Source organism: Miniopterus natalensis, chromosome 14, assembly GCF_054644295.1.
Source record: "Miniopterus natalensis isolate mMinNat1 chromosome 14, mMinNat1.hap1, whole genome shotgun sequence".
Taxonomy (NCBI): Eukaryota; Metazoa; Chordata; class Mammalia; order Chiroptera; family Miniopteridae; genus Miniopterus; species Miniopterus natalensis.
The window spans coordinates 34,476,834-34,504,416 of record NC_142094.1 but is presented as its reverse complement, the minus strand read 5'-3'; the positions used below and the strand labels follow the sequence as shown (position 1 = coordinate 34,504,416).

The window sequence follows — 27,583 nt, the reverse complement described above, 5'->3', positions numbered from 1 at the left end:
AAATTGGGTGTGCTTCTGCTGTGTGCTCTCAGGCCGTGTCAGGCTCTCAGGGTCTAAAGAGGAAGGAGTTGCGGGGCTCTGCTCTCGAGAGCTCCACTCCAGAGAGGACAGCTGAGAGATGGCCTAATGACAAGGCAGTGTGATTAAAAGCTGTCTGTACTAGTGAAGGGGACTCAAGGAATTGTGGCTGAAGTGTTCGCAGAGGCATTTACTGGGGAGAGCAGGTTTGAGCTGGACATTGATGAGGGATAGAATGGCCAGGGACACCACTGACGTCAGAGTCTGTGAATGGCGATCCTTGGAGTCTGGCAGTGTACAGCCTGTGCTGACTGTTCAGTGTACAGCCTGTGCTGGCTCTGCATTTGCCTTTAACCTGTTTAGTTTTTTTTTTTAGAAAAACTTCTTTTTCTTTCCTCCCCTCCACACCTCCTTCCCCTCTTATCCTTTCCCCTCCATTTCTCCCCTACCCATCTTTCTCTATTTAGAAAATATACAAGTAAAAAGAATACCATTCATAGTCTTATCACCCATAGATAACCACTATTATTTTGATATATACCTCTCCGATCTTTTTCTATAAATATAGGATGTGTACCAATAAACATTTTGATCGAATGCTGAAAGACGGAATGTTAAAAGGAGTAGAATTGCCAAAGCTAAATCTCACTGTTCTAGAATTGATTTCTGGGATACAAGTATAAATCTGAAAATGTACAAAAATTAGTACAGTGTTATTAACATAGTCAGAGCTTGGCATGTGGCACAGGAACTTAATTTCTTAGCACATACGATCAGTCCGGTGAACATTTGTGATGCTGGATAGATACTGCTGCTCAGAACCAGTTGAGAGAAAAATGAGCCTTGGCTCTGGAAGTGTGGCCGTGGAGCAGTGTAATGAGCTTTCAAGATAACAAAGCTGTTTTCCAGATCTCCATCTGCATCTTGGCTTTCACTGCCTGCTCACCACTTTCAGCATGTACCTTGGAGAGGAATGACAGGACAGTCTTTACAGATGTGATATGTGAGAAATGTCTGCTCTCCTAAGGAACCTTCATTTCTTACTATCGACTAATTTCCCCAAGTAACTTAACCATGGTTGTTATCACGCTCTTTGATATTGTTAATAAGCGTGCTCTGTCCATGCTGTTATCTGCAAAGTACAGGGTTAGAATTTTCTTTTATTCAAGCCACTTTTTCAAATATCTAATAACTAGCCATCCCATCCCATCTTTGAATATCTCATATTAAGTACATGACAAAATCCCTTGGGTGTCACAGAGGGGTGCCACCTGTGGGGGTCCTGTGGGGAGATTTTTGTTCTGAGATATATCCAGAATATTCACCAATTTTTGGAACTGAATCTTCAGCTGTTGCCAGTAAATATTTGAACAGTGTGCCTTGTTCCTATTGCTGACGTTGCCATGCTGATGTGGTGCAATCATTGATCATGCACCAGGTCAGGGACTCCAGAAACAATGTTTCAAGATGGCACTCTGTTCTTTGGCTTTCAGATTGAAACCATTGGAGTTTGGCCAAGTTTGGAAACTGAAGACAGTTTTGATGAATCCTTAAATATACATAGAAATATATATTTTATTTGTATAGGTTTAAGATATAATATTTCTAAGATATGACTGAGAATGTTTTTAACCTAATCTGCTTTTAAAAAGTACAAGCATTTTTTATTTATTTTAATTAGTAAAATACACGTAACATAAAATTGATCATTTTAACCAATTTTAAGAGTACAATTCAGTGGCCTTAAATATATTGACATTGTTGTGACCACCATCCATCTTCAGAATTTTTTCATCACCTCAAGCTGAAACTTTGTACCTGTTAAATAATAACTTTCCATCCCCCTTTCCTTCAGTCCTGGCAGCCAACTCTTCTATTTTCTTTGTCTGTAAATTTGACAATTCTAGGCCTCATATAAGTGGAATCATACAGTATTTGTCCTTTTGTGTCTGGCTTATTTCACTCAGCATAATGTTTTCCAGGTTTGTCTATCCTGTTGCAAAAAAGGATTTTATGCTATTCCATTGCATGAATATACCACATTTTACTCATTTAGTCATTGGTGGACACTTGGGTTTCTTCTACCTTTTGACTGTTGTGAATAATACTGCTATAAATCTGTTCAAGTCAAACATCTTTAAATAGGCTTTCAAAAAAACAACAAACCATATCTTTTCTTGTGGTCAGTTTTATTAGAGGGCTGCCATATCCAAGTTTAGTCAAGGAAATGCCTGCCTCACTCACATGAAAACATCCAAGCACTTCCATCAGTGTTCAGCTGAAAGCATTAGTATTTGCCTGAGGTCAAGAGAGCAGTTTCACAGCACTTCAGAGCAGTCTCACCAGTGAACTTGGCAGCAACCTTGAGTGAGGCCTGTGAGGGTTCTTGGAAAACAGCCTGGTGTTTTCGTATCTTTTGCTCTGACAGCCCTTGCCTGTCAGTACCTCAAGAGGGAAAAACTGACCATAGGGTTGGTTCCTCAACTTAGTCTTAGCTGGTAAAATTCTCATCAGAATTCGTTCTAGATATGCAGCTCACTAACCTGGCACTGCATCAGCTTTCTAGGCAAACAACTTCCAGTTTACAGTGGAAATCTGGTTTAAGTTATGCGTTTGGTGGGTGAGTGGAAGTGTGATTTCAAAGGTGTAGAATGCGCTGCCTTGTGGCCCTCAGGTAAGCCATAGTTGTGGTTGTCGGAGGTGGTGCTGAGAGCTTGGCAGAGATGCGGCGTCCCGCCTGTGTGCCACTGATGGGCCAGCGATACTTAGTGCTCTGTGTCTTTGCTGCTGCTGGGTGTGTTGGGGGAAAGCAGGGCCCGCTCTGGAGGAGGTTTTGATCATAAGGGGAACATAAGCAATCGTCTCCAGGCTGTTTATACTCAGTATCTTCTACTGAGTCCCTTTAATCTGCATCTGCCCTGACTGCCCCATTGAGAGTGCTCATTCGCATTACTCCTGATCCTCGGGCACTGAATGCTGCTGCTTCCCCCTCCTCTGCTGTCCTGGGATCCCCCCTCTTTCATTTCCTTTCCCTCGCCGAGTCTTCCAGGCTCTCTCCACTTCTGGTCCTTCTGTCTTCCCAGTGGCTTCTTCTCGGACTCCTTCCCTGGCACCTCCGCCTGATTTGTACATGTAAATGTGTAAGGCTCAGCCCTCAGCCGGTGCAGAGCAGCCGGGCATGTGCAGGCTCAGGCCAGGGGACAGTCCCCTTTCTTAGAGGTAGGGTGGTTGGGGATGGGGTCCAGCAAGCCGGTAGAGTTGTGCAGGCTCAGGCCAGGGGACAGTCCCCTTTCTTAGAGGTAAGGTGGTGGGGGATGGGGTCCAGCAAGCGGGTAGAGTGCTGTGATTATATTGTTTGGTTTTGACTCAAAAAATTCCTCCTGTCCGGGAGGTCTGGTCAGAGCGGTTTCAGCCCCTTAAATGTAGACTGTGAGGGGGAAGTGATGGAGAAAGTGCAGGACCTTCTGTGCACTGAGACCTCTATTTTAGGAGGAAACTCTAGGGTGAGAAATACTGATGCATAGGTTAAATCCGACCTTTCTCATTTTCTCATCTGTATTTTATTTCCAGAAGAGTTACTGTGACTCCTGTTGGAATAAACAATGGCATGTCTTTCAAGTGTTATGCTATTCTTAATTTGTGAAAATTCAGTAAATAATAAAATCTCAACCTGCTCACACACGCTCGTTTGTCCCATTCTTCTGTCTGCATGTAGAGGACAAATTTTGTGGGCTCCTTACAGTAACACATGTTTAAAGATAACTAGTATTTGAAATTGACTTTAAGAACTTATTTCTCACAGAGGTTTTGCCAATTGCATCTTTAAGTTCCCTTCAAAAGTTATGGCTGTTCAATTTAAAATAATTACACAGTGTTTCTTTTATAACTGTAAAAGATTGTACAGTTTAGTTTTCTTTACCGCTCAATTTTCTTTATTGCCTTGAGCTAACATTTGGAGGTGCTGTTTCTGATACTGTATATCTCAAGACTGATTTCTGTTTTTCTTTTTTCTTAATTTACTGAACTGCCTGCCAGAGATTTTCTCTATCAGATTCACTCATTTGTGGAGCCCAGAAGTTTATAAAGAATGAGCGGGAATGTCAGATATTGGTAAGCGTACCTCATGGCGTAACGAAAACACAACCAAGGCTTTTGACTCCCGGCAGAGTTGGTTTGGGTGCCCTGCTCTGCCAGTCGTCGGGAATGGGATGTTGATCAGATTACTTGAGTTGTTTGAATCTTCATTTCCTCATCTATAAAATGGGGTAATAATGCTCATCTTACAGATTTGTCATGGGATTGTGTCTGTCGGTCCCCACCACACTGTAGATGTGGAGTACACGGTAGCGGTCATTGCTAGGGCTTCCTCTCCTAAGGTCAAACTGTATTAGAAAGTGGTTATGTTTTCCTGTTGTTTTCTTTTATCACTGACCATTACAGAGGACATGGACATGAGAGGTGGATGAGGAAAGGCTAGACTGACCAAGGATCTCATTTTATTGTTCGCTTGAACTGACGTTGTCTGAATTAGTGCATTTCCATCTTTTCCCCTGATTGCTCTTCAGCTAGCTGTAGAACATGATGTTAAAAACATAATCAAAAGGGGACATCTCTAATACTTTCAACAATAAAGATAAATTTTAAAAAACCACAATACATTGAAATAAGATTTTCTCTCTAGAACCTTTGCAAATGAATCAGTTTGACTAGCGAGTTCTTTCCCCAGGGACTAGAGTCATTACATTTATTTACTCTCATTTCATTATGAAAATATTTTAAACAGAGAAAAATATAGAAAATAATATAGTGAATATATATACCCAGCCCCCAATATTATCATATATTTTGTGTGTTTGATGTGCGTGTGTGTGTATTTTAACATCCTATCTCCACTGGACTCGGTAAGTTCAGGGGCCTTGCTCTCTGGTCCACTGCTCTCTCAAGCCTAGGACTGTGCTTGCCTTCTCCAGCACTTCCCTCCCTTCTTCCCAGAGCTAACACTGTCACAGGAAGGAAGTCATTGAGGTGGGGCAGGTATCATACCAAGTACAGCCAGCCAGTGAGCTAATAAGAACTGCCCTTGAGGAACTTTTCATGCCATGATATAAGGTAGGACAAATGAATTCAGAAATAGCTCCTATAGAAACCAGAATATTCCCCCAGCATTTGCAGAGCCAGAGTGGCTGGTTATCAGAAGTAGCTGTTGGAATGACCTTTAAGGAGCAGAGATGGGGCAGGGCTTTGTAGGGTACTAGGACAGTTGAGCCAGAGCTCAGCAGTGGGAATCATGTTTCTAGGGATTGAAACTGGGAAGGATAGGGTGACTGGGACTCTATTCTCAGAAAGGAGTCACAAAAGAATAAAGTGGCCAGAGAACAAGACTTCTGGGCCCTTATTACATATTACTAATAGTACTGGGCCCTTAAGGGAGCAGCGTAGCATACTTGGTGAAAAGCTGACCACCCTGGATTTAGGTTTAGTTCCCTCTTTTTCTGGCTGCATTGGTCTGGGGTAAGCCACCTACCCTCCTTCATGTGAGGGCCATTCTCGCTTTGGCTACTAAGAAGTTAAGAGCATGGAAGTGAGTTCTTGCCTAGACATTCCATTCTGTTTTAAGAGGTCCTCTTGCCTGTGGGAATTCAGAATAGCCAGCTAAATGATGAGAAATGTGATCTTTCAGTTGGTCACAAATACAGAGCCACCTGCTGTACATGAAGTCAGGTACCAAGTGACACAGTACAAAGCGAATTCATCTTGCCCACCAAATCTGCGCTTCCAGTATCTCATAAAAGACCATCCTCTTCTCAGTCAAGACAGAAAAAAACAGTGACTCATCCATACCTCCTTTTCCTCTACTGCTTCTTTTGTTTTTTTTAAAATGTCATTCTTCTTAGTGCCTGGCATTGCATCTGACACATAGGAGGCTCTCAGAAAAGATTAGAATATAAATGGATAAGAAACTTTTTTACCATCCTGAAACCAGGAGGACAGACACATTTTTTTCTCACCACCTTTCTGTCTGTATCCATTCTAGCATCTGCTCAACAGCTCAGCTATGGTCAAAGAGAAGCATATGGTTGACTTGAAAGAGGCAATTGGGATGTGATTGTCCACCGCCCCCCCCCCCCCCATTCATAATAGCAGTGATGACATCTTGTATTTGTCTTTTTATTTGTATTCTCCTTAAGTGCCTCCACAGACATGATCTCATCCGGCACGGGCACTGGTAGCCTGAGTGCTAGATGGGAGCACCTGATTATCTTCATCTTACAGGTGCAGAAAGGAAGATGGGGGTGAAGAAACTTGCCCAGAGTGAGTGAGTGGGAGACCAGGCTTTGAGCTGAAGCCATCTGCTCTTTCTCCACTTTCATAACCAGCAGGACCATCATTTAGGCAGAAAACTTTTCCAACACCACTTCTTCTGTCAATTTTCTTTTTTGGGGTGTGGTGAAGAAGGAAACTTTATTCAGTGCAAGTAGCTCAACAGTGATAGAGCATGGTTGTGGGGCAGCATGGCTGTGGGGCAGTTCTGGGGTGAGGCCTCTCTCTGGCTAGACAGCTCTGCTCAGCTCAGTTCTGCCCTGCCCTGCTTCACTTGCTCGTCTCTGCTGTGGTCTGGCAAGATCTCTTGGGTGTTTCATCTTTGGTGTTTCAGCTCCAGCTCCAGCCAGAGAAATCCAGCCTTCAGTCTTTGATGGAAAGGGAAAGTGTGTGCTATTCCATGTGCCCTTTTCTCTGGTCTGGCAAGACCTCTTGGGTATTTTGTCTTTGGTGTTTCAGCTCCAGCCCCACCTGGAGAAATGCAGTCTTCAGTCTTTGGTAGAAAGGGAAAGTGCACTCTGGGAGCTAGAAAGTAGCCAATTTATGTACTTTTAATTTTTTTAATCTTCACCCAAGGATATGTTTTTCATTGATTTTAGAGAGAGAAAAGGATAGCGAGAGAGAAGAAGAGTGAGAGAAAGAGAAACATCCATGTGAGAGAGAAACATCAATCGCTTGCCTCCTGTTTGTTCCCTGGCAAGGAATCAAACCCACCACCTTTCAGGCTTACCAGGCACTCCAACCAACTAAGCCACACCTGCCAGGGCAGGAGCGGACTTATATAGACAGAAAATCCTGCCCCTGGTCCCTGATTGGTCCATCATCATGAAGATAAGGACTCCAAATTATGTCAGTTTGATTGGTCCAGTTGGCCAGAAGGACTCACTCTGATTGGTCAGTGAAGGTGCTGATGGGGATATAATTGTGCAGCTCTGATTGGATGGGGAAGCCTCAGTCCTATTGGTTGAAATAGGACTCCAGGAACTCCTTTATAAGGGCTGGCTCAGATGCAGAAACAGTGCAGGCGGCAGTTCAGTGCAGGCTTCTCCCTCAAGTGCAGTTTGCATGAGAGGCCCATGTTTAAAAATGCCTTCTAGGATCTTGTTTTAAATTTGAGCCCACTTAGCCCCCATGAGTCCTTCTTAGTAGGTATCTTCTTTCTCATGGTCCATGCAGGTATACTTTTTAACTGTTAATTTCCCTAATCTTCCTTCAGTTCTGGTTAAATGCTCAGAGTGGTATGTCTCACTGGGCTCATTTGGCTGAAAGAGTTGAAGCTCATTAGGTGGTGTTCTGGGGCTTGCTCTGGACAGAGGTGAAGGATTTGTTACATTTTAGTTGGTCAGTTTGGGAATACTATTGACTTCAAGCTATTTTCCTGATTCACAAACTAATAAGGTGACAATAAAATCTTAATCCTTAAGTTGTATTCTTTACAGTCTTACATCCTTTAAAAATGAAATGTTTCTTTTCATTCTAGAATTCTGAAGTCTTTGCATAAATGGCTCACCGGCACTCAACAGTCATATTCTTAATTTCCAGGAAGTTCTAAATTTTGAAAATTGCAGCCTCTGAAGTAGGCTGTTGCAGGAAAACTACACCTACATGTTTTATTGAATTCTAGGCTTCTGACAGCAAAGATGAAGGCAGAGTGAGATTGAAAATGCAAGGGCAAAACAATTAGGTTACAGTCAAGATATATTCAGACAGCATGAAGTCAAAGACAAGGTTCAAGTGGTATCTCCACCATTTTATTTTATTGCCTATGTGATTTTGGTCAAGTTACTTAAACTCCCAGAGCCTACATTTCTGCAACTATAAAATGAGAATAATACAGGCCTTGCAGAGATGTGGGGACGATTAGAAATAATGCAATAGAGCACTTAACAAATGCTTGGCATCGTGTAGATGCTTAGCAGCTGGTAGCTACTATAATTGTCACCATTGCAGGGCCTTCTGGCTGGTCTTGGGGGGCTGAAGAAGCTGCCCAGAAGAGTGGTTAAGAATATGAATTCTGGAGTAAATCTCCTGGGTTCAAATTCTTGTTCTACCATTTATCAACTGAGTGACTGTGCACAACATACTTGCTTTTTGTGCTTCAGTTTCCTCCATATGTAAAACGGGTATAATAATAGTTCCTACCTCATAGGGATAAATGATTATAAAGAGATAAAGAACTCTTAAGAGGTTGAGTTGAAATGACCTCATTTTGGTCATCTAGTGCCATTGTATTTTCAGTGACATGATATGAACCTCCTTGAAATTTATAGTAATATTTCTTCTGTCCTTCCTGCTCCAACTGAAATAAATTCTATTTTTTTTGTTTTTAATGCCAACATAATGTTTGATATTGTTTTTACTCAAAGTACAATACATTATCATAAAAATTACTATTGCCACTTAAGAAATTGAAATAACTAAATCTAAAAGAACACCTTTTTGTATAGAGAATGCATAAGTATTTTTTGTAGCATTACTACACATAAAATTGGGTATAGTGAATAAAAATTTCATAGGTGAAAATTTAAAAGACATAATCAACTCCCTCTGAGAAGACAGCAATAAGATGAGACCATGGATATGAGTCCACCCAGAGGAAAACAGTCTGAATTTAATGTTGGTCTAGAAATCCAGTTTGACTTATCCCTGTAGGCAGTCTTGGGTGCTGGCTCCCCCGGTCTGCATCATTATTCTGAAGTCTGTACTGATGTCCTGTGGCTAATCTGTTCCAGCTGTCTGGGTCAGTGCTTTGGAGTACTATTTATTTGCAGTAGTGATGCTGCAAATAGGAAAAGCTTTCCCTTTGTTGATTGAAAGCTTTGCTGGTAATTAGCAAAACAGGCATGCCTCTTATTTGGAGAGAGACTAGAAAGGCAGCTTAAGAGTCAGTTGTACACAGCCACTTTGGAAAACAGTTTGACATTCCTTAGGAGAACTGAATATTGCGATCCCAAGCCCAGCTCTCCTTTCGTAGGTATGTGCCCTACAGAAACTTGCTGGGTCCTCTGGGCAAGGAGCACTAGAATGTAAATGGCAGCATTATTCATATAGCAAAAAACTGAGAACTCCCCAGATGATCCTCGGCAGAATAGAGCAATAAATTGTGCGTATGTTCATACAGTGAGAACTATACAGTGGTAAAAAATCTTCTACAGCCACATGAGTCAACAGGAGTGAATCCCAAACTCTTAAGAGGCAAGTCTTAGAAGAATACATACAGTTTATTTCATTTATATTAGGCTTACAGCCAGGCAAAATGTAACAATGTATTGAGAATAGTATGTTGTAAAATCATAGAGAGGAGCAAAGAAATAATTAGCTCCGAATTCAGGCTTGCGGTTATCTGTGCTGGGAGGTGGGAGAGTGGGGAGCGTGTGTGTGTGGGGGGGGAGTTAATCAGGAAGGGGCACACAGAGCTCCCAAAAACAAACAAACATACAAACAAACAAACCCAAACCTAAACCCAGCACCGTCAACTGGCTATTAGGTACATGGGATTTATTTTTTTATTTTCATTTGAGATGTTGTTATATTAGTCATCAATGTATGTATAACAAGCAGCTTGAAACTCAGATAAACATTTATGATCTCACATAGTTTCTGTGTGAGCCAGGAAGTCAGGAGCAGCTTAGCTGGGTGGTTGTAATTGGGGGTTGAGCATGGCCTTGCAGTCAAGATACTAGCTGAAGCAGCCATCCTATGAAGGCTTCGCTGGGCTTTAGGATCGCTCCTAAAAGGCTTCCTCCCTTGGCTGTTGCAGGAGGTCTCAGTTCCTCAGCATTGTCTTTAGAGCACTTGAGTGTCCTCACGACATGGCAGCCAGCTTTCCTCCCAAGACAGAGTGAGAGGGAAGCTGCTCTTTCACCTAGCCTTTAAGTCACTCCATCGTTTCCTGAGCATCCTATTGGTTATTCACACCAGCTCTATTCATGTGGGAGGGGACCCACACAAGAGCTTGAATATTGGAGGCGATATCATTGGGGGCCACCTTGGGGCTGGCTACCATGGTTATGCACTTTTTAATATATATTTTTCAATAAAAAGTATTTAGAGGCAAACTAAATTGGTAAGTTTATTTTTCTTGAGTAATGATGCAGCCATCCATGTAAATGAAAATTATTGTAAGTGCTGAATGTGTTATCAGTGAGCGTGGGGTTGAAGAAAAGTCAGCACTGTAAACTGGGTAACGGAGTGGCAGGAGCCTGCCTGACAGGAGTGTGCGTGGGGTGGGGAAGCTGGTGGGAAGGGCGATGAAGAGAGGAACTTCAGGAATACGTAAACCAGGATGTGTGGTGTAGCGAGAGGATGATGTGTGCCTTGCCTTCAAGTCTACTTGACCTAGATCTGGCAGAAATCTGGGTTGCTGATTTTGAAGAGAATTCTCCAGACCAAGGACCACTGGCAGCTTTCTGGGCTCACTGTGATATAAAATCCCAACCAACCTCACATGTTCTCCCAAAACCACTTTAATGATAGAGAGACTCCACCCCTCCCTCCCTCCCTCCACATGTAAGGGTGTAGCTGGAAATGAACTAGGCAAGTAAGGACTTCTAGTTAAAAAATCATGCAATCATGATATTCTACAGCATAAGGCATATTTGTTTTAATATGAACAACTTTTAAATTACTGATTCATTTCCTTATTGTCACCAAAACTTTGAGTAAAATTGATGTTTCCAAAGGTACATCATGTTTTCCCTTGGTTTTGTATAGCTCCTGGTGTAGCTTCCTGGTGAGTGTTTCTGGGGTGAAAGTGCTGGGCTTCTGAGTACCTTGAGTCACAAGTTACCTCTTTTGTGGGTTGCAGTGTCCTTGTGAATAGGTGTTCCAGCCGCTTGGAGGCCGCTTGGAGAGGTTCTCTGGAGTTTTACTCAAGCTGAGGATGGAGGAGACAGGACTGAAAGCCAGGTGCAGGAGTCCCTGACTAGCTTTCCTCAGGCTTTTGTATGCCAGCACTTTCACAGGTTCAGGTTCACTGATACCTCTAAACCTCTGTGTGTGCAGAATTTTGGTGACCAACAATGAAAGGCCACTTTAGGCCATCATAGAGGAACACTACATTCTCCCCAATTGCAGGGTTTTTTTTGTTTTTAAAAAAATCCTTACTTGAGCATATTTTTTCCATTGATTTTTAGAGACAGTGGAAGAGAGGGAGGGAGGGAGAGAGAGAGAGAGACAGACAGAGAGACACAGAGAGACAAGGATATCAATGTGTAGACACATCAATTGGCTGCCTCTGGCACCCGCCCTGACCAGGGCCTAGGATTGAATCTGCCACCCTTCAGTGAGTGGGCCAGTGCTCTAACTACTGAGCAACACTGGCCAGGACTGTAGTTTCTTTCTTTCTTTCTTTTTTTTTTTTTTAATGCTGCTCCCATCTTTATTGGTGGAACACTGTTTGTGCTGTTATATTATACTGTATTTTGCATTTTACAAAAATGAATGGAACAGCAATTTATTGCCTTTTGTTGTGGTAAAGATAAAAATCACCAAGGGTGCCATGTGATGCTGGTTTTACTTCTATTGGCCAACACTGTGCTTTCTTGAGAAAGAAGGGGGAAAAAATAAAATAAAATGTCAACAATAGGGTTATTGTGTTTAAAAGGAAACTATAATTGGTAATCATAAATTACAGTACCAGTGACACTGTTAAGAATGATTTTGAATCTGTACTCTCAGGGAACAGACTGTAGCACCCTCCATCCCACAGTGGCATGTGAATGTGGTGTTTGGCCCTTGCGCTCCGAGGTTGGGTTTTAGGAGAGCATTGTGTTGTGGGGGAACGAGAAGGGGTGGTGATGACCTGTTTGAGACAAGTCCTGAGCTTAAGACTTATGTTGCAATTTCATCTCTGGTGTTTTCTGGTTGAATGCTCTTGTAAGTCATCTCTGCCACTTAGCCGCCTGCTCTGGAAAATGGAATCGTTAAATTCTGCTTACCTCACAGGGCTGTGGGGAGGACCCACTGTAATAGATGAAATGCCAAAATGAGGTGTGTCGCAGGCAGCAGACCTGTGACTTGCAGGCCACCGTACCGCTGTGTCCCATAGCACGTACTGCAGTGGAGTATAGTAGTCAGTTGGGTCCAAATACCTTGGCTCGGAAGGACTCCAGGGGGTCGGCAGTCCTGGTGGTTCTGAGAGTGTCCCGTGGATGCCTTCTGTGTGTGGTCTCAGAAATCCAGAGCGAAACTCAGGTCCTTGAAGCTCCAGTTTTTGTTTGAGTGGAACTTTGGGCTATGTCACCGCCCTGAAATCGATGTGAATTAAAGGAAACTTACTGAGGAATTCCTTTGTTCCAGAAGTTTGCAGGGTGGGTGAACTTAACAGTTGTTTCCCACATTTAGTATGTGATGGGATCATTCTTTTCACTTTTTTCCTTTCTTAAAAAACAAATAGTTAACAGTAGCATTTTAATCTAGAGACTTGTCATACATTGAGAACACTTTCTCATGTGAAGTAGCGTTCGCTTAATACAAAGCTTTGGTGATGACGTGTTGTTTTGCTTGTTCTTGCAGGGCGAGGGCAGCATGAACGAGCCCTGAATGTGCCTTTGGGCATATTTAGCCATTCATTTTTGATTAAGAGGAAGAAGCCGGCCATCCACTTGAAAGGTGAATAAACATTTCTATGCAATTTTGTATTATAAAAATTTTCAGACATACTGAAAAGTTAAAAGAACGTGTAGGAGTTCCTACGCACTCACTGCGTTTAACAGTTGTTGGCATTTTGCCACATTGTGTGTGCACACGCTTGTGTATGTGTGTGTAGGTTTGTACACTTTTCTGCTGAAACGTGCAAGTTACAGACATCCTGACACATTATCCTAAATTCTTGGGAATGAGACTCCTAAAAATAAGGATATTCTTTTCTGAGAGGTATTTTAGAACATTTATAAACTATGTGACATAAAATAATTTAATTAAACACAGTTACAATTTGCTGTTAAAAGGTAATTTTGAATTTATGCTCCCTTAATAGCTGATATAAATAAAGTTAGATTTAAAAAAATCTTTAAACAGTGTTTTATTTAGTGGACAGATATGCAATATGAATTTGTTTGTTATGAGAAACATCTGAATAAAAAGGATTGGAATTTGCACCATATATGGGCCCTGTGCAGGAGAGGATTACTGTGCTGAAGAGTCCTTGTGATCCGCCCATCTGCCCACTTTGGCTGGTGACTATTGTTAGGCCAGTGGATCTGATTACTACGCCTGCTTCTTCCTGATCAGCATTCATACGTAGATCAGTCTCTGTGATCCAGTGTGATCAAAAGTCTTAATTGATTTTTAAAAAAATATATCTTTATTTATTTCAGAAAGAGGAGGGGAGAGGGGGAGATAGAAACATCAATGATGAGAGAGTCATTGGTTGGCTGCCTCTTGCGCTGTCCCGACTGGGGATAGAGCCCTCAACTTGGGCATGTGCCCTGACCGGGAATCGAGCCTTGATCTCCTGGATCCTAGGTTGATGCTCAAGTACTGAGCCACGCCCAGCTGGGCAAAAGTCTTAATTGATTTTTTAACCTGAAATTATTGGGAGACTGTAAAGAATATGAGTGGTAATGTCAAGTTGAGGTTACTATATTAAAGTCAAAATGATTCAAAATGATTCTCAGCCCATAATTTGACTCCCTGAGTTGAAACTTTACATAAAATCTTAAAGATGTGCTCAGCTATGATTATAATTATAGATTATTATACATTATCATCAATTACACAGTTATTACAACTCTGTGATTCTTACAGGGTGGTTGTCAACTATTCTACATTCTAATCTCAGTTACATTTTATTAATGGTCTCTTCCTCAAGTGGTCCCTGAGTATCTAAGCCTTTCTTCATAGGTGTTTATAAACTAAACCTGCCCACTTAGAGCATTATTTTAAAAAAAGTCCATTTAAGTGAGCCATTTAGGGCATCAGAGACTTCTTATATTCTCGTGTCTCATTTAGAACAGCATGTTGGTGACAGCAGTAAAATTTCTTCAAAAGACACTGACATTCTGAAGGAGCTGTGACTGGAATTACAGGTATCTCAGAATGGTCTAGTTGGCTTTTTCCCTCTATCTGGTTGTACTTTGAAAAGATGAGGAGGAGTTGAGTGGGGCTCCATATGAGACATGGGCTTGAAGGATGGTGAAGTGAAGGCATGTGGGGTCCTGTATGGGGCCTTCAGTTGGCTCTCTGGTCCTGGAACGCTTAGATATGGGGTAATAATTTTTTTACTTTCTATTGAAATAGAACATACATACAAAAAAATACACACATTTTAAGTGTACAGCTCAATATAATTTTACAAACTGAACTCACCCATGTAACCAGCACCAGATCAGGAAACAAAATATTACCACTGCAGCCTCATGCTTCCTTCTGGACACTAGACACCACTCCATTCCATGGGGCTACTCTCTTGACTTCTAGTAGCATAAATTCATTTTGCTATTTCTCTCTTTCATATATATGCAGATTGTACTTTTTGAGTCCGGCTTTTCTCATTCAGCAATGTATTAGATTCCTCCATATTGTTGCATATAGTTATAGATTGCTCCTTTTTATTGCTTTGCAGCATTCCATCATGTGGGAACACAACAATTTATTTATTCTCTTAGGTGGAGGTAATTTTTTTATGTTCACCCACCCAGGGCACCCTCCGGCAGAAATGAGGAATAGACAAGGTTTTTATGCTCATTATGGTTCCAGTGGAGGTGGTCCCGGGTGGTCCCACCCCTGCCCAGCTTCTGCTGTGACTGAAGGAGGAACCCAGGCAGCAGAGAGGTGACTGAGACACAGTTGGGAGCTGTGTGTGGCTTTCACTCCTGTCCTGACTGCTGCTTTTCCTGTGGCTGACCATGTCCTGCTGGCCCGTGTTTCCTCCATCCTTTCCTCTGTCATTACCACATCTGTGCAGTCCTTCGAGGGGACAGTGCAGAACACAGCAAATTAGAGGCAATCACTGAATACTTAAAGTTCGTTAGGCACTGACATTAGGTGTTAGATGAAGGGCAAGTCATTAAATGTTGTGGCCTTAGATTCACAGGCGTGGATGTGGCCCAAGCCCCTGGAAACCACTTGCACTGTAGAATTCAGGAGGTAAATTCAAAGGCCTGCCTGGGCAGGCTTGTAACAGGGCGGAAATTAAGCTGGGGCTTGTTCAGTAAGGAGTGATGGACACTGTGGAGAATGTGTATATATGCTTTCCCCAATTTTTGACCCAGCAAAACATGTGTGGCTGGATTTAGCAAGTTCACCAATTTCCAGCCTTTAGGGAATAGAATGTTCATTGTAAGAAAGTGGTTCCCTTGGGGTCTGAATGTTTTTATGGATTATGGATGGTTTTGTAAATAAAGTTTTATTCAAACACAACCATGCATATTTGTTTATGTATTATCTATGTCCGCTTTTGTGCTATAACAGCTGAGTTGTTTAGTTGTGAAAGAGACCACAGTTGAGTAGTTCCAACAGTGACCACATGACCCATAATACCTAAAATATTTATCATCTTTCCCTTTACAAAAAAAGCTTGCCAGCTCCTACTTTACTTCATAAAAGCAGTCGTAAAATAGTCTGAACCCATTAATTTTAGTGTTAATATCTTTATTCAGCAAATATTTAGAGTGCCTATTGTATGTCAGGCATAAAATAGTGATAGACAGATATGAATCTTGTCCTTGAGGAATTTACAAGAGGTTCCTGTGAACCTGAAGTTCCATTTTGGGATTATGCTCTCTATGAATCAAAACAGAAGTGTAGCCCAGCTGGCATGGCTCAATGGTTGAGTGTCAACCTATGAACAAGGAGGTTGTGGTTCGATTCCCAGTCAGGGCATATGCCCTGGTTGTGGGCTCGATCTCCAGTAGGGGGTGTGCAGGAGGCAGCTGATTAATGACTCTCTCTCATCATAGATACTTCTCTCTCTCTCCCATTCGCTTCCTCTCTCTGAAATCAATAAACACATATTAAAAAACAAACACACTGAAAGTGTAATATGGAAATAGAATTATGAAATCCTTAATTTTAAACTAACATATTGGCTGTATTTATTAATTTTAGAAATATGATTAATACTTATTCTACATAATCTAATGGTTGCTTCAGTTATAAGGTGCATGTGGTATGACGTACATAGAAATGACTTTGTTTAAAGGTCCTAATTGTTTACGTGTGGTAACACCAGCTGTTTGGGAGCTAGCACACCTTTTGAGGCAGTGTCTGAGGGACCAACAGTGCTTTCCTCTAAAATCTAAGGCACTTGTGAGCATTGGTCTGAAGGGACCACAGAGAAGGAATGTCGTCTGGTGCAACAAATAGTTTGATGAACGTGGTTAAAACTGCATACTGGTTGGTTTTGTTGCCAAAATTAATAAATAAAGTTAAGGTTTAGTTCATTTTTATGAAGAAGAAATGATACTTGCTGTTTGTGCTTAAAATGTTTTTAAAAATTCAATTCTGCTCTTCATTTTAATAATTTTTTATAGTTGTTCGGATTTAGGAGTAAATGAAAATGGAAAATAGAGAAGACAGAGAAAATAAATATCACAGTTGTTTTCCTTACAAAGCTGGAAACTGCAGGCTTAATTGCTTTGGTTAAAAATAAAGTTGTTCGAGCCCTGGCTGGAGTGGCTCAGTTGGTTGGAGCGCTGTCCCACATACCAAAAGTTCACCAGTTTGATTCCGGGTTGGAGCGCACAACAGGATGTGGGTCTGATGATCCCTGGTCTGGGCGCATGCAGGAGGCAGCCCATCGGTGTTGCTCACACTGATGCTTCTCTCTCTCTGCCCCTCCCTCTTCCTCTCTCTCTAAAATCAATAAAACCATATCCTCAGGTGAGGACTAAAAAAAATAAAATAAAGTTTCTTGAAACAAATTTGATAATAGATCAGATCACTTGATCTGTGGCATTAGGAAAATTGGATCTTCTGTTCTACATAATATGGAGTTTTTTTGTCAAGAACTCCAGCCTCAGGAGTGTTTATTTCAGAGAGGGGAACAGACTAAAGTATAGAAAATGCAGATGAGTATAGTTTGGTAGAATAAACATGTCTGGAAAGCGTATTAGGATGATTCTTTTGCTTGCAAGTGAGAGAAAACCCAATTTCAAACTACCTTAAGTGAAAAAATGTATTGGCTTTGGTAATTGAAAGTCTAGAGATAGATCTGATTTCAGGAAGGCCTTGACTGGGGATCCAAATGATGTTATGAGGATTCATCTTGGCTGCATGTTCTTGGGCTACAAATCAAGACCTCCAGCAGCTTCAGGCTCTCATCATTGTAGTGATCATCCAAGATACTGTACAAATAACATTCTTGGCCTTGTGCCTAGCATTGGACCAGTCACTGGGGCCAGGGACGTTGTCCTTTCCTGACAAGTCAGCCAGGCCATGTGCTTCACTCCTACGGCCCGAGGTCAGCACCTCTGCAGCTGAAGATGAAGCACTGATTGATGACAGTGAGGAATGATTTCCTCCAGAAGTAAATCAGGGCGATTACCAAGAGGGTTAGTGGTGCTGGGAGGCAAACTTTAATAATAAGAATAAAATGTATCTTGATGGTTTGCAAAGCATTTCCAGGGATAGTCTCTCGTTTGACCCAAAGGAAGCATCAGGCTAGTCGGGATAAAGAATTAATAAAGAACATGGGTCCGGGGGCAAGACTACATAGTAGGTTCAGTTAGTAGCCACATACGATTTTGACAAATTATTTAATGTCTCTGTGCCCCAGTTTCCTTAGCTGTGCAGTGGGGATAGAGGTCTCTGTCTACCTCACAGGGTTGTGGATGGGTTAAATTAGTGGATATTTGTAGGCTCTTAGTGCCTGATGCATGCTGGTCTCTCTAGCCCTTGTTATTGCTGTTAATCTTTACAACAGCCCTGCCAGTAGTGCCCTCTTCACTTCACAGGGTGGATGCCAAAGTCCAGAGTCACATGGCCTGTAAATGTGGAGCCAGTAGCATGCGGGTCTCCTGACTTCTTCCCTGTCCCCACACTTGCCTCTTTGTAATGGTGGTGGGTGTTTTGGCTTCATAATAATTGGAAGAAGCAGAGAGGAAAATGCTCCTAGAAGGTGGGCCTGCTGTTTGGAAGTCCCTAAGTGTACCGAGGGCAGCGCTATTTAGATCTTCTGCTTGCAAATGGATCTCTCTCTTCCCATGTACAGAGTGCCCCCAGGCGTATGTAGGCAATATCACTTCGAGGAGATTCACACTGGCATTGTTCTACCTGGTGGGCGCAGCTGGGGACGATCAGCCGTACCTCGGGTTGGCATTCACTCGGGAAAGGTTTGCTGATTGTTTAATCAAATCCATATTCTGAGCTTTAGAGGAATCTGGGACTCCTGGCTGGGAGGTGGTCTGAACCTGTCAGTATGGTGTGAAGATATAACTTCTGACGGAGCCAGGCTTGGACCACCCGAGAATGCTGCTTCCAAGGCAAGGCCTTCAGCCAGTTCTGCCTAGAAATAGACCCTGTTTTCCTCATTACGAGCATTTTCCCAGAATGTTAAGAATGTTTTGTGGGGAAGTTATTCAAGTGACTTAATGGAGAAGGCTTGCTCTGGAGACTCAGACTCTGGTGTGACCCAGACGTCTAAGGAGGGTCATGTTGCTTTCTGAAGACAATGATTTCTTTGTACTTACTGTGGACTCAAGACACTGGACACTCAAAGTATCACTGTGGGTAATCCGTGATACACCCCCCAAATATGCAGCTATGCACAAAAGGAAAAACTTAGCAGAAACCACAATTTTGGCTTTCCCTGCAGTGATTTTGAGGAAAACGGCGCTATTCAGTATTCCCAAAGCCTGCTTCATCGCCAGACCCACTCGCTCACTGCATGAAAACGCCGCCCTGCCCGCATGTCCTCCCACGTCACCACTGTGCCTGGCACGGGGGAGGCACTCAGATATTTCTTGAATGAACAAACCTATCTGAACAGTGCCTTTTTCTTCATTTTCAATTTCTTTTGACAGGAAGTTATTTACCATGTAGATAGATGTCTTCAGGAACTTCCGCTCAGACTCTTACATTATCTTCTGCGTCTGAACACACCACCTTGTATTGTTTCTTTAGATGAAGGTGATGCTGCTTTGACAGCTGGTTCCAACACCTGGTTTTACAATGATATTTATATTCTAAATAACAACACCTATTCAGAGAGTAAAGGGATTAGCTACTAATTCTGTAGAAACGACCCTTGGTTTGCAAAATGCTTGTGGGAATCATAATAGATTCTTAGATTTAATCCCACTTACTTTATTCTTAGCTCCTTGGGAGCTTTTGGCCTTGCTCAGTAGTCTGGGATTGAATATTAATAGTTTCTCCATTGTCTTTAACCTGACCTCATTTTATAGCTAGAAAATCAGGGTCAACCTTATTTCCTGTAATGTCAGCAATAAAAGTAATAACATTACTATCACTGTGTGATGAGCACTACTCTAAGTTCTTTTGTTGATGATCCTATTTAATATTTTTAACACCCTGTGGCCATTATTTTATAGATGATGAAACTGAGGCCCAGCCAGGATGTCCTGAGTGGCCGCACACCTGCTCATAGCATTCACGTGCATGTATTGTACTGCCAGTTGGTGTGAGCCAGCATCCCGGCAGGGGCTCTTAAACTGCCTGCATAGTGGAATCATCCTGCGGGCTTTAGAAACACTCTGTGTCTAGGTACATCTCCCCTGCCCCCCACATTCTCCCACCTCGGCCTCCTTCCCTTGTGTTCTTAGTTTCTTGGTTTGGGGACTCAGGTAAGGATACAGTGCATTTAGGATTGAGAACTGGAGCCGCAGCCGCAGTGTTACTTGGTAACTTGTTAGAAGTAGGAATTCTTAGGTCCCACCCAGACATACTGAACTGAAACTGTGGGTGAGGTCTAGGCATCAGTGTTTTAATAAACCCCTAGGTGAGTCTTCTTTTGACTTGTAAAACACACATAACATTAAATTTACCATCTTCACCATTTTTGAATTTACAGTTTGGTAATGTTAAGTGTAGGCACATAGTTGTGAAAAAGATCCCTAAAAGTTTTCATCTTGCAAATCTGAAACTATACCCATTAAACCACAACTTTCCCTTCCTCCCACTCCTTGCCCCTGGTGTCCACCAGTTGATTTTCTCCTTCTATGAATTTGACTACTTTAGATACCTCATCTAAGTGGAATTCCAGGTGATTCTTAGCCACACTCAAGTTTGAGGACCATTGAATTCCCAAATTTGATTTGGCTCATCCCCCTCCAGACTCCCACCCCATCATCAATATGAACTGTATTGTGAATTGCAAGGGTTCCTGTGCACGCTGTGCTCTTTCTAGTCCTGCCTCTCCCACTTCGTTGTTCCATGTCACTTCGATCAAGTTTCTTAATTTCCCTAAGGTGTTTCCTTATCTGTATAAGGGGGTAACCTAACTTGTGGTTTAGTAAAAATTAAATGATTAGACCCATGTGAAAGTATTTTGTAAGTTGTCAAGTGGTACACTAATGAAATACTAAGTGTAGATGGAACAGTCATCTCTTTTTTAAGTTTAGTTTTAATTTTGATTGAGATTCCATAAGCTTGATTTTTATTTTAAAGGGTTGTATAGTTCCACAAGGCCTCTTGTTCCCTTCATGCTGTTGTTCCTCCCCCTCCCCAATTTCTTATTTGGTGTTTATCTTAAACTATGTAAGCAGGATGCACAGGTACCATATATAGTATAGTTTGATTAACCTTCCTGCACACAAACTTTGTTTTCCTTGGATTTAATAATTGTCTTGTTTTTAAAAAGTTGTGTACTAACCACTAATTTAGCCATATACAGTCTTTGTGTGAATTTCCTACCAATATCTTAATACATTTAGATATTTTACCAATTTTACCTTCTTGACAAATGCCCTGCTCCAATCTAGACTAGTTCCTCTCTAGGTCTGCTGTGCACCACGTCTTGAGAGGAACTCTTCCTTCAACTCCATGCTGGGGGTTTCTTTCATCTCGCTCTTGTATTGGCTTCCCTGTTTCTCTCATTCTGTATTTTCTTCTTTCTTGCTTTACTCTCTCATTTTAGCAGACCATATCTTCTGGAACCTTCCTAACAAAAGACACAGAGGTATGACTTTTGAGTTGTTTTACATCTGAGAACGTCATGTTCATATTTAATTTATAGTCTGTCTGGGTGTGGAATTCCAGATTGGAAATCTCTGAACCTCAGAATAGTGAATGCTTTGCTCTTTGCCTTCTGGCTTCCAGTGTTGATGGTGAGAAGCTAAGACCTTCTGATTCCCAGTCCTTTGTAGGTGACTGATTTTTCTTATTTTTTTCTCCTGGACTCTTGGGTTCTTTTTTTTTATCTTCAATGTCCTGAAATGTCATAATGATATTGCTTGGTGGGAGAGTCTGTTTTCATTTATTGTGCTGAGATCCAAATGGTCACTTCCAGGCTGGAAACTCATCTTCTTTTTTAGAGATTTTCTTGAAGTATATTATTATTGCTTTTCCCCTCCATTTTCTCTGTTTTTGCCTTCTGAAATTCCTGTTGGATGTTGACTTACTTGTCTAATGACTGTCCTATCTTTTTTCCTATTTTCCATCTCTGTTTTTAAGCTATTAGAATATTTTCTTCTTTTTTAATCCTTCTGTTAAATTTTTCATGTTATTATGTTTTCATTTCCTGCCAGCTCTTCTTTTTGCTTTTTCTCTGAATGCTTCTATTTTATAGAATCTTATTTCATGACAGTATTTTCTGTTAGTTCTCTGAGGAGATTAATGATGCTTTTTTTTTCTTTTTGAAACTTCCTTTTTCTACATAAATGTTAAGTTGCTTTTTTTAAAACTGTTTGTTCCTCTCATTCCTAGTAGATACTTTATGTGTCTGGTGCTCCTTGACTGTCTGTTCATGTTTAAGAATGGGGCTCACAAATGGGAAGATATGGCTTCTTTGGGCCTGGTGAGTCATTTGCCATCATCCATTTGTCCTTGTGGATCTATGCTGTTAAAAAGCAAGAATTGTTATATTGGGTTTTTAGGAGGAAAGGAACTAAATCTGTGTTAATTCACTGTCTTTAACTGGAAGTCAGTGTAGAAGTCTTAAAAAGCAAATCCAGGGCAGGATTTGTAGCACTGGTATTTGGTCAGACACATACCTGCAGTGGCGAGCCTTAGCTGGCGTGCTTTTATTTTTAAGGCAGGATATATATTTAGATTGTCTCAGCAGAGATCTTGGCATTCTTGTTAACTCTGCAGCAGCTGCCTCTTTTTCTTCGTTAAACACTCTCATTTCAGATATAAAATACCAATAAATTTATAAATAATTGGGCTTTGTGATAAAAAATAAGAATCCTTAAAAAAAGATCCCTGTTGATGTTTCTAAAAGGAGTTTTCTGATTGTAAGTCTATAATCCTTAGATTAAAATGCAGCTGACATAGTAAGCCTTCTTATGTGAAAAGCCAAATAATAGGCTTTAATGCCATTTGTCCTTTACCACCCACAAAGGGCATTCTGTAGGCCAGAGAGATTGGATGTTAATATGGCATAGGGATTGAGGCTGTGATTTTGATCCCTAGTAAATGCTTCAACAAAGCATTCAAGCACAGAATGTCAGTGAGTAGCTAAAAAACTTGTAAAAAACTAACCTTGATTCTGGCAGCAGGTCTTTGCAAAAATTAAGCAGTTTTTTGGAGGGCAGTGTGGTTCTTTTAATATAGGTCAACTGACCTTGGATTATTTTACGATGTGCTGCGTGTGGTGACAAATTCAATTGCTTTCTGTTCTCTCTGAATGTTGGACATGTCCTCTGTCAAATATTCATGCTTCCTCCTTGCTTACTGGAGCACAGCCGCTCAGAGGAGAGCCTTGGTCTTTGCTGGCCCTGGTGGTGATTAGATAACAAGCTCTCCTCAGATTTGCAGCCGTGTGCAGTAACAGCTCCTCAATTGCTGTAGCTTCACCACTGAGAGAGGAAAGGAAACCTCTCGGCTCCCATGCTGATTGCTATGGAAGCTTGCCCAAGATACATCCTTTCGTGCAGGGCTGTGTGCAGAGCCGAGAAATTGCTTTCCACTTAAAAGCACTGGCCTATTATTACTTTATAAGCCTTTGAGGAAATCAGATTCATAGGTTTTCTAAGTTTAGAAAGTCACTTACTTTTATTATTTAAAGCCTCTGACAATCTAGGGGTAATTTTGGTTATTGTCTTGAGGTTGAATTAAATTAATAGGAAGCACAGTACTGTTGAGCTCTAAAAAAACACTAAATATAAATAAAATATGAGTCCTTGCAGTTTAGGAAAGGTCCCTTTTTGTTCAGTTAGCAACTCCTCTTTCTCTCTACTTCTCTCTCTCCCTGGTGCCTTCCAAGTCCGTCTCCTTGTATGTGGTAGGGAAGTGAACTTGGAGTCGCGCCTGTTCCTTAGTAGGCAGACACCAGAGTCCTGTGTAGGGGGAAGGCTGCTGCTGAGGACACTTAGCTGACCAGGCCCAGCCTGGGCTTCCTGAGTCTGTCATCTCATCGATCGTCATGTTGCTGCCCGGGCCACACTTCCACGCTTAAAGCTCCAGCCCCAGCGTGAGCAAAATATTTCCTCGGTTATCCTCAGCTTAGCTGAAGTAGCCTGAGTCTTTTGAAAGACTTGTAAATTTTGTGAGTTAGCAAAGGAAAATAAACTTTTTTTTTTAAAGTTAAAAGAGACCTACAGCTGATCTTTGCAGAAGCTACCAGTTTCTGATCTTGCTAGAGCTCCCTCGCTCCCAGGGTTTACCTCCTGCAGTATTTACAGATTACTGGAGAAGGGGTCAGAAGAATCAAATACTTAGAGCTTCCAAGTAATTTAGATGATATGCCCGCAGCGCAACCATTATTTAAAATTCCTTTCTCTTGCCAGCATGATGTTGGCATTAGTATGTGGTAATTATAATTTGTATTCTTTAACAAATTCCTGTTCGCAGAAGTTTATTACATACATTATAGTGTAATGGGTGATGATATTAAAAAAGCTCTCAGGAAATGAAGGGTTAAGTTTATGAGATAGATGACTTTGTGATTCAAAAAAATGTATGATACAGACTACAGCTTTGTCATTTGTGATTTGAGATTGTCATGAATAGGCCCCTCATCTGGTTGAGAATTTTAACTACCTCGTTTCTCTATGGAAAAATTGCTCTTCAGACAGAGTGTGAATGAAATATTCTGTCCATTGTGGGACTGTGCTACTCTTGGAGGGGATCAGAAGAAAGAGTGGCATTTATGGAATTTGGCCGTTCTGTGGAAAGGGGTGTGTTCCTCTAGCTGCAGCTGTGGTGTCTGCTGGGAGCATAGTGGGGACAAGGGTGACTCTTAAGAGACTCTAAGATCAGTGTACTGTACTTGGTGAGGGGTTTCAAAGGTTATTGGCTTTTCCCACCAGAGCCCAGTATCTGATGCCTTTTGTGGAGGCCATAGTTATTACATTGTTCGAGAGATTTACTCTTGGGTCCATAACGAGGACGAACTGGCTATGTTTCTGTTTAAAGAAATTGGGTGTCAGCTGCAGGGCGAACTGCTTTAGCATGCCCATCACCCACGTTCTTGTGGGGCGTCTCTTGGATCACAAGCTGGGGCTGAGTGAGAGTGATAGGTGGTTGTGCTTAGGGAAGCACTTGATTTTGCTTAGGGAAGCATCTGGGGGCCCCACCCTCTCTAACACAGGAAGTGTGATGCAGGGAAGGAGAGGAAGAGACCACACCCGAAGGCTGTGAGGATGGTGCACTATCAGAGACAGCTCTAACAGGATGTGGAAACTGGGCTGCGACCCTGGGGCAAAATAGCTCTGGGAAGATCAGAAGGGTGTGTTTTTGAGGTGAACGGCTGCACTTCTTTCCTTTATGTATTTTTCTTTTGATTTCCTGTGCAACTTAGAAGAACCTTTCAGAGGGTATTGGAAATGCTTTTGCCCATACTTGGGCCATGGCTTTCAAGGTCAAATGTGTGCCCTGTAGCCCCCCAGGATGGTGCTGCCAACAACAGCGCTAATGGGGGAAGGAGCTCTCAAGAATGCTAGTCTGGGTGCCAGGTCTTCTGGAGGATTCTCTTTGTGTGTTCTGTTTTTAATAAGGAAGCTGGGTCCTATAGTTTATTTCACTACTGTATATATGAAAGAGAAAGGAGAATGAAGAGTGTATAGAATGAGATTATGGAGAAGGTGGCAAAGTTAAGAGGAAAACAAAAAGGACCTCTGCTTAACTTTCATAATTTATTCATATTTAGTTTAAAAAAATCTGTGAACTAGGCATCTTTGAAGTACAGTGTTTCTTATTAATTTTTGCAAGGTCACAGACTCATAATTTTAACAGTGGAAAGCTGTTCTTCAATTGCTTTTTTTGTTTTGCAAAAACCCAGTATGAAAAACATGACTATGATACTGCCCTGGTGGGGGGTCCCTCCTCTCACCTCTCTCTCTACTCCCACCCCCACCCCCGCATGAAGAGACCTTTACAATGCTGCAGAGCACACTTGAAACAGTTGAATTCTGTCATTTTCTGGCAAGGAATTGTGCATTTTTTTCTCTTTGTTTTGGCAAATGAGAATGTTGGGATATGAGCAGTGGATGGGTGTCACCTCTTCACCACCCTCTCGTGCCCCCCCCTCCCACCAAGGAGGCTGCACAGACTTTGATTTTTCAATTATTTGGGAAACCTATATAATGCAGTACTCTGGTATCCTTGGTTACAAATCTGATCCCATGATGGTAGTTTCAAGAGTTGCTTTTCTGCCCAGAAGAAGGGGCGTGAGCCTTGGAAGAGGTGGCCCTCCCCAGTGAACCTGGATGTACAGAACACATCGTGGGCATCTGGCCAGGCAATGCCCATTGCCGCTCTGTTTCTAGTTACAGAGGTGACTGGCTGGCCCTGTGGTCAGAACTTTTAAAAAATGCGTGGTATTTTTTCCTTTGTGGTGGTGGTTAGAACCTTCTTTGGTGATATGGTATGTACAGTCTCAAGTTTTGAATCTGATAAGATAGATCTGGGTGTAAATCCTAGCTGCTTGGCTGTGACCACGGGAAAGTAACTTAACATTCTAAACCTTAGTTTTCTCATATGGAGATATTATTTATTTTGGGGTTATTTTAGGGATTAATTGAGAATCAATGTATATAGGTATATATACATACATGTAAGTTTTATATCTATGTTGATATGTAGGTTTTTACATCCATGTTATATATATGTATACACATACATGTGCACTATATGTGTATTGTGCTCAGTACCTGACACACAGAGAGTGCTAAATACATGGGAGAAGTTATTATCATACTATTATATATTATTATGCTATAATTATATGCAAATATTGCGATATGCTGGGCACTGCATGGTGCCCCTCTGTGTGCCACCCTGCCAGATGCAATAGTGCTTGCTGTAGGGAAACAGAAAAAGATGCCAGGTTTTGTTTGAATTGCATCCAAATTCTAATTTGCTTTTCTTAATTCTTATTCTTCTAACTCTTAAGCCTTGGTCTTTTGTTAATGTTCACCACGTTCTCTGAAAGTCTTACCTATTAAAGTGGACATGACATTTCTCTGGGGCAGGGAATGTAGGCAGCCTGGCCACTGGTGAAGTGACCTCATAAAGATGTGTTTCTTAATCTGTTTACCTTTTTAGGCTTACTTTTTCCTCCATGGATATTAAGGGAGAAAGAATTTGCTCGTGAAACAAACTGAATTTATCAGGCAGCCATTAGTTTTTTTCTACTTTTTATCAGTAATTTGATCAGAGCCTTGGTCAGAAAGAGATAACTGGTGTTTGCATTTGGACTTGATAAAATCCTTGCCAGCAGCAAAGACTATTTAAAAAAAATTGATTTGAGAGAAAGAGATCGATTTGTTGTTTCACTTATTTATGCATTCATTGGTTGATACTTGTATGTGCCCTGACTGGGGATCGAACTGTCAACCTTGGAGTATTGGGACAATGCTCTAAACAACTGAGCTGCCCCGCCAGGGTGGCAAAGACTATTTTGGCAGTTAGCTTGTCCAGATGGATCGGGGCAGAAGCTGTTTCTTTTACTCTTCTTTGAAACAGCAGAGAATCGCAGGGCCTGCAATACATTGTTAATGTTAGGACCCTAATTGGGAACTCTAGGTACAGAGCTGAAGCACATAGACCTCGAGTGTATCTCTCATTTCACTCATTGGGTCTTTGTCTTTTAAAAGAATTTCATGTGTGATGCAATGGTCCAGATTATGTTGATTTTTTTCCAGAATTATTAAAAAATGCATGTTTAGAATAGTTGAAATGC

The 27,583-nt window shown here is 41.6% G+C and overlaps 1 protein-coding gene across 2 annotated transcripts in view; it reads left to right on the top strand.

The window, feature by feature from the left end:
• SGMS1 (sphingomyelin synthase 1) overlaps positions 1 to 27,583 on the top strand; it is a 224,697-nt gene that overhangs the window by 15,049 nt on the left and 182,065 nt on the right. For both annotated transcript variants that reach the window (XM_087824421.1, XM_087824420.1), the window contains exon 2: positions 12,856 to 12,951. The gene's annotated coding sequence lies outside the window, so the exon portion shown is untranslated. The remainder of the gene's footprint in view (positions 1 to 12,855; positions 12,952 to 27,583) is intronic.